At 36.3% G+C, this 6171-nt stretch overlaps 1 protein-coding gene across 6 annotated transcripts in view; it reads right to left on the bottom strand.

The window, feature by feature from the left end:
* LOC105564967 (extracellular sulfatase SULF-1 homolog) overlaps nucleotides 1-6171 on the bottom strand; it is a 73056-nt gene that overhangs the window by 42042 nt on the left and 24843 nt on the right. The window contains exon 1 of one of the 6 annotated variants that reach the window (XM_012017765.1): nucleotides 5635-5901. The exons of the other annotated variants lie outside the window; for them this stretch is intronic. The gene's annotated coding sequence lies outside the window, so the exon portion shown is untranslated. Of the gene's footprint in view, nucleotides 1-5634; nucleotides 5902-6171 lie in introns of those variants that run through there. 6 annotated transcript variants of the gene reach the window in all.

The raw sequence follows: 6171 nt of genomic DNA, 5'->3' as shown, positions 1-6171 counted from the left end.
AAAAACTATTATAGCCTCGACACTTTTGTATTAGGATTTTCGTCTGGAAATGTTCTGAGGAATCTGTCATTAAGAGGACCTCCGGTGGTTTTAGGACACCCTGTATAATGTAATTGCAGAAATTGTATAATTACATATACGCGATCCTCTAGCGAGAAGGTACAGCAAACGATTAGATAAGTAGTCTGATGTAGTTTAATATAAACGCGTAAAGAGTCAAGAGTTTCATGAGCGGTTATCCATAAAACGTTGAAAAAAATATACGAGAGTTTATGCATTTGCTTGTGCGCAGCTAATTGCTGGATTCCGATCAAGACATTAAAATTATTAGAAAATTAGCGGTTAAACATATACTATTGATATACGAAACCGCGTTACGTTGATTTGCACATATACTTATCACGCATCGGCTCTTTCCTCTTTCTCTAGTAACACGAAATACATTTATGATTCCGTTTTCGACACTCATAAGAAATTATTTATGTTTTTGAATGCGATTATTTGTGTCTAATTTTATCTGGAGTGTTAAAACACAATTAAGGACAGCACAACTATTGAATACGATAAATATGCAGGGTTGGGAAGTAACTTGTTACTTGTAACGAAGTTACAGTTACTTTTATTGGTGACTCTAACTTAACTTCGTTACTTTCTCTCCATCTGTAACTGTAACTCAACTCAGTTACATTTTTTCGATAACTAGTAACTAATTTAATAGTTGCATTAAGAGTTACTTTATATATATTTTAAACCTCCACAGATTGCATTAAGCCTTGCATGTGCGCATAAACGCCTTATCGACGCTTTACAATTCAAATGCAGATTTGATATTTTTATTTTCATCGTAAGAAAGTAACTGCAATGTAACGATTCGTTACATTTTGAGTAACTGTAACGCGTTACTTTTCAGAATTGGTAACTTGTAACTGTAACTAGTTACATTTTTAGCAAAAACTGTAACTGTAACTAGATACTTTTATAAAGTAACTTTCCCAACTCTGTACATGTTATTTGGCTGACAGTAAAACATGAAGAACGGCAAGTATGAAAGCATAGCTGAATAAAGTGACCATCGATAGGTACCATCTACGAAGTTACAGTAAGGGATCAAGAAAAAAGGAAGCCGAAAAAGGGAGAATCTGAATTCATCGTCCCAATCACTTTTGCATGATAAAAACTCATGTTTTTTTTTATTTTATTAGTGGAACACTTATCAAGTCCCAAGAATTTAGAATTTAGAAAAATGGCAATTGCAATTCTTTACATTCTCTATTATAACCAATTGTGTATATTTTTGCGTACAAGAAAGTATTTATGTCTAACGCCATTTGGACTGCAAAAATGGATGTAAACGTACGTATATAGATACATACGTATAATATTCTGTTAGTGTAACAAAGGATATATGATTCTCTCCCTCTCTCTCTCTCTCCCCCCCCTACCACCCTCGTTGAATTGCTCTATATTTATTCTCTTACGAAATCCACAGAGTTTACCGTCAATATTTGAACTATTTGTGCAATGAAATTCAGTTCGTAATCGAACTAACACTTTGTTTTTATAGAGAATGCTCTTGATTAGCGCAATCTATGACACGGCCATCCCTATCCTTAATTAACTGTGCACGGATCACTAGGCATGGCAATCGTTAGTTCATTTGAGCTTTGACCCAACAAAGACTAAAAACTCGACACTTTCACTAAGTTGATGCAATCAATTCTAAATTGCATCTCTTTAAACTCCGGAAAGTTTCTCTGTATGCCGGACGGAGTATGGTAAAACAAGGCGGGTTTCGGGAAGTCGGTAAATTGAGAAATTTAACTAAAGAGCTTCTGAAGTTGGTTGCAATCAACAAACTGATTTACGAGCTCCTAAAAATGATGGAATATTTTGCGGTTGTAATTTATTAGGCAATGAATCAATATAGTAAAAATATAATTTAAATTATTACAATAATCAAGTAATATCTCATTTAAATAATACCCGCTTGTATTTTAACTCCCAAAATAACTTCTAGCAGTTTACCATTTCGTGTCTATTCGTTAAAAAAAAATTATAAAAGACATTAATCACACGGATGTATTTGACACGCTAACTATTTGCTCGTACATGTTACCGTGCTGGCAAATATTCTATCCGAAATTAACGATTATCATGCGATTAGAGGAACTTTCCTCCTCGTGATTATCTCTCATCTGCAGAATTACAGTGCGCATTCGTTCGGAATATACACATCTCAGGGAAAATGGGAAGCCCGAGGCGGCGCGGTCAGCTAATCGCTCGATAATAATCGCGAACTACCGTATATCGTCCGACAGGTAAGACTCCCGCCCTCAATTAAAGCAATTGCGAGCCGCTTAAGTCACTTTTCTGATCACACGAGTTCGCTTTCCCCGCTGGCGCGTATCCACGGGATTACGGTCGCAATTTGCAATCGCATCGTCGCAAATTAATGCCGCGGGAGTGCGTTTCTTGGGGCATCTCCCATTTCGACGCGGGACACGCACGTTCGTGACGCAACAAACCGCGGGATACATTATCCCTCGGAAACGCTACCTCGGTTCCACTTAGCGAGCACGCATAGTATCCGCGATATTTCTCGATCTCGTATAACGCGTCCGACGTACACACGAGGAAGCGCTTTAAACGCGGATATCCCCTCGATTGGTGATCGGAAACCAAGAAATGCAATTTTTATCGCGGTTGATAAAGTGGAAGTATGAAAAACCGAGGGGGAAACCGCCGAGGACATTGTGGTGTACAGATTTGTGGCATTACTGAGCATTACTAGGCATTTTTTGGACATTAGTTTGGATATTAGGCCTTGCTGGGGCATTATAAAGATAAGATAAGGTAAAATAAGATGAAATGAGATAAAACAAGATAAATAAGACAAAATAAGATGATAAGATAAAGTAATGCCCACTGGGTGCCCATTAGTGGGCATTGGTGTACAAGAATTTGGTCAGCGGTTTCCCCCTCGTGAATAGCCATACACGCGAAAACTGAGAATATATAAGTTAATTATAAAGTTAATCCATGGCTCTGGCAAGGAATTGCGATAGTAATATAGTGCGTTTAATAACTTGGAATACAGCGCGTCGCAGCACGAGATAATTATTTGATTTCGATTTTTTAGGTACCTACCATGATTACGTTTTACGATACCAGTACTACCTAAAATATATTCAATGCTACGTACGCTACCATAATCTGGTTTTCAATTTTATTTATGCAATACAGTGTGTATGTTACGATCGAAATTAGCATAGAAAGTAGGAATTGATTTTCCGAAAAATCTATGTATTTATACACTCTAAAAGATAGAAAATAGAGATAGATAAAGTTACTTTATAAGAACATAAATAAGTAGTTCAGTTTAGTTTTATTAAGTTTAGTTTATTTGTGTGCATGCAAACGGCCCAGCAAACATTGCTACTGAGAGCCCGCTTATTGTTAGAAATAAAGAAAGATAAAGAAATGAAAGAAAATAAAAATGGCATGCACGTAGTTTTAGAAAAATAGATAATTAATATATAATATATATACATATTCGCGCGTGCGCGGGTGCATAAGAGAGAGGGATAAATTTTTGTTATAAAAACATTACACGATGGAAATTTAATGCTCGATACAAAGTAGGTATTCTATGTGCCAATACTGAGTTATATGTCGTGCAACTTGACGCATGGCAATAGCGATTACGGCAATTCTAAACGTTTCTATTATTCATAAATTACTTCCAGCAGAACGATATTTGTGCCAACTTCCATCGATTGATCGTTGTTGTTCGCGAGTCCTCGACGTTATCGTACGATCGTTTAATTTTTCAACGGCTGCGGCAATTTGCAATGCTTATGCATATCTTGTTACAAACAAGAGGTGCTCGCATATAATTACCAGATAAATGTCGAAGAATATTGCATATGTATGTCTTTAACTAATGTGACGTGCTCTGGGTGGCGCCAAGGAATCTTAATTGGATTTCTAGCTTTACTGCGTTTTCTCCTAGGATCAATTTATATAGCTGCATCGTGTCTTTTCTAGTCGCGCCTTTTCTCAATGTCATAGATCGCGTATGAAATTTTCAAAATTATCTAAATGTCCAAATTACAAAACTGCAGGTATTAAAATTTTCTGCGGTTAATTTCAACGAGAGATTTCCTGGCATTACATTTGCATGTTTAAAATGATTAATGTTACATATATTTAACATTGAAATATCGAATTTGCATTTTTGCGTTGGAAAAAAATTGCTATTTTATAATCGATCGCTCGTAAGTTTCATATTAGGTTTATAATATGTAGTTTAATTCCACGCGTATTGAATCGATAAAGTATTTTTAAATTGACTGATTTTTATCAAATCTTTTGCTACCAAGTAGAATTTTCTGGGAGTGTCGGATTGTTTTTGCGTGTACCTTCAGTACTAATAAAAATTACCTGACGATCATAAAAGTATCAAATAAATCATAAAATTTCCTAACGACTTTAACGAGCGTCGAATCTATTCGTTGGTGCGATTCCGAGTAAGAGAAGAAAATTAGCTAAACTAATAACACGAAACATAAATTACAGATAGGAATCCTCTTCTCACGCATCCTCTCCGATTTTCCCACGACAATGGCACATGACAAAACGTTTAGTATCACGATTCTCAGAACTCCGTATCAAGAAACAAAGCTGTTTACAAGAAGTCGCGCGTACGAAGAGCCGGCGTACATTCTACGGCTGATGGCGACGTAATGCGCGCGCCTCGTCGAGAACGTGAAAATAGTTTTCCCACGAGATATCAATTCAATCGCAACATTTATGTCTTTCTTAACTCCTCTTAACTCGGCAGAGCGACATAACTCAAAGCGGGACGTACGAACTGCATCGCGCTATGTTAATTTATTTATGCCCCGTTTTGACGACACACCCGCTGATTGTGAAATATTAAAGACTTAGTCGACAGAACGTGTTTATTTTTTATCATAGTAGCACTCCACATTCATAAAGACAAAATGTTAAAGAAAGAAGAGCTAAATTTAGAAGACGCTTACAACTAAATTGATTAAAAATTCTAATGTCCCATTAATAGAATGAAACAGACTATAAAAGATAAAATTAACTGAATGATAAAAGATTCGGATAAAATTGGCGCGTTGTAAAGATCAATGCAATTATTAATAATAATTAGCACATCTTTTATTAAATAAATTGCATATGCGAGTTCGATGCTAAGAGCTTCATAAATACGTTTAATAAGTCGCGAATATTCATGTACTGTATAGGATTAAATCAGCTTTTATCTACTCTAATCTATTCATTTTATTCATAATGGATCTATATTATATTTGGCCGTGTTATTTTTTGCGTTTTAGTAAAATATATAAAGTTAGATACGGACGTTTTGTATGTATCTGATATAACTTTCACAGATACATTATCGTAAATTCAAGTAAAAGACGATTTCTCCTTCACGATATATGAATGGAATTGCAGTACGCGGATCGCGGTCAAGTGTAAATCACAAATGTACCGAAATTACGGTAACGAATAAAATAATAAGTTCAAATAAAACCGTCGCACATGCGAAATAGTTCTCAACGTTTGATTTGGTAATAAAAAAAAAGATACTAAATTACTCACTCCACAGTTGTTGCGTCGCCGTCCTCTTAAGACCTCCTTGTCTTTCGTTCCTTTGTAGCACTGATGTAACTCATTCGGAAAACACAGTTAATGACGCTCGTATCAATCGCCAGGATGTGATAATCGCACGACGCTTGGCACAACACTCCCGAAATTCACTACACATACGATATGCACTTTAGTACATCGCGATTAACGCGGAAGTAGATATAATCGTGCGACTCGAAAACGAACTCGTATCAAGGTAACGGAATTTCGAAGGAGCTGTAACAAATGATCGATATACCGAATTTGTACAGTCGACAAAAAATAAAACCATTACTTATTAATCAAAGAAATCGCGCGACATCGCTTGAATCGAGAAATTCGTCGCTAACTTCGCCTCAACGATGCCGCGACGCGAGTTAAAAGTCCAAGTAATATCGTAAAAGGAACAACCCGCGGAAATTACGATTGAAACTACACTTCCTTATCACTTCGAGTCTCATCTCGAGTATATCTCGGTGAATAGCCGTCGCCAGTGTGCACTCGCGTTAA

The sequence above is a fragment of the Vollenhovia emeryi genome, unplaced genomic scaffold, assembly GCF_000949405.1.
Source record: "Vollenhovia emeryi isolate VEMERY1.0 unplaced genomic scaffold, V.emery_V1.0 DF939157.1, whole genome shotgun sequence".
In the NCBI taxonomy this organism is placed as follows: Eukaryota; Metazoa; Arthropoda; class Insecta; order Hymenoptera; family Formicidae; genus Vollenhovia; species Vollenhovia emeryi.
The sequence above is the reverse complement of the archived record's forward strand: the minus strand, read 5'-3'. Positions and strand labels throughout refer to the sequence as shown.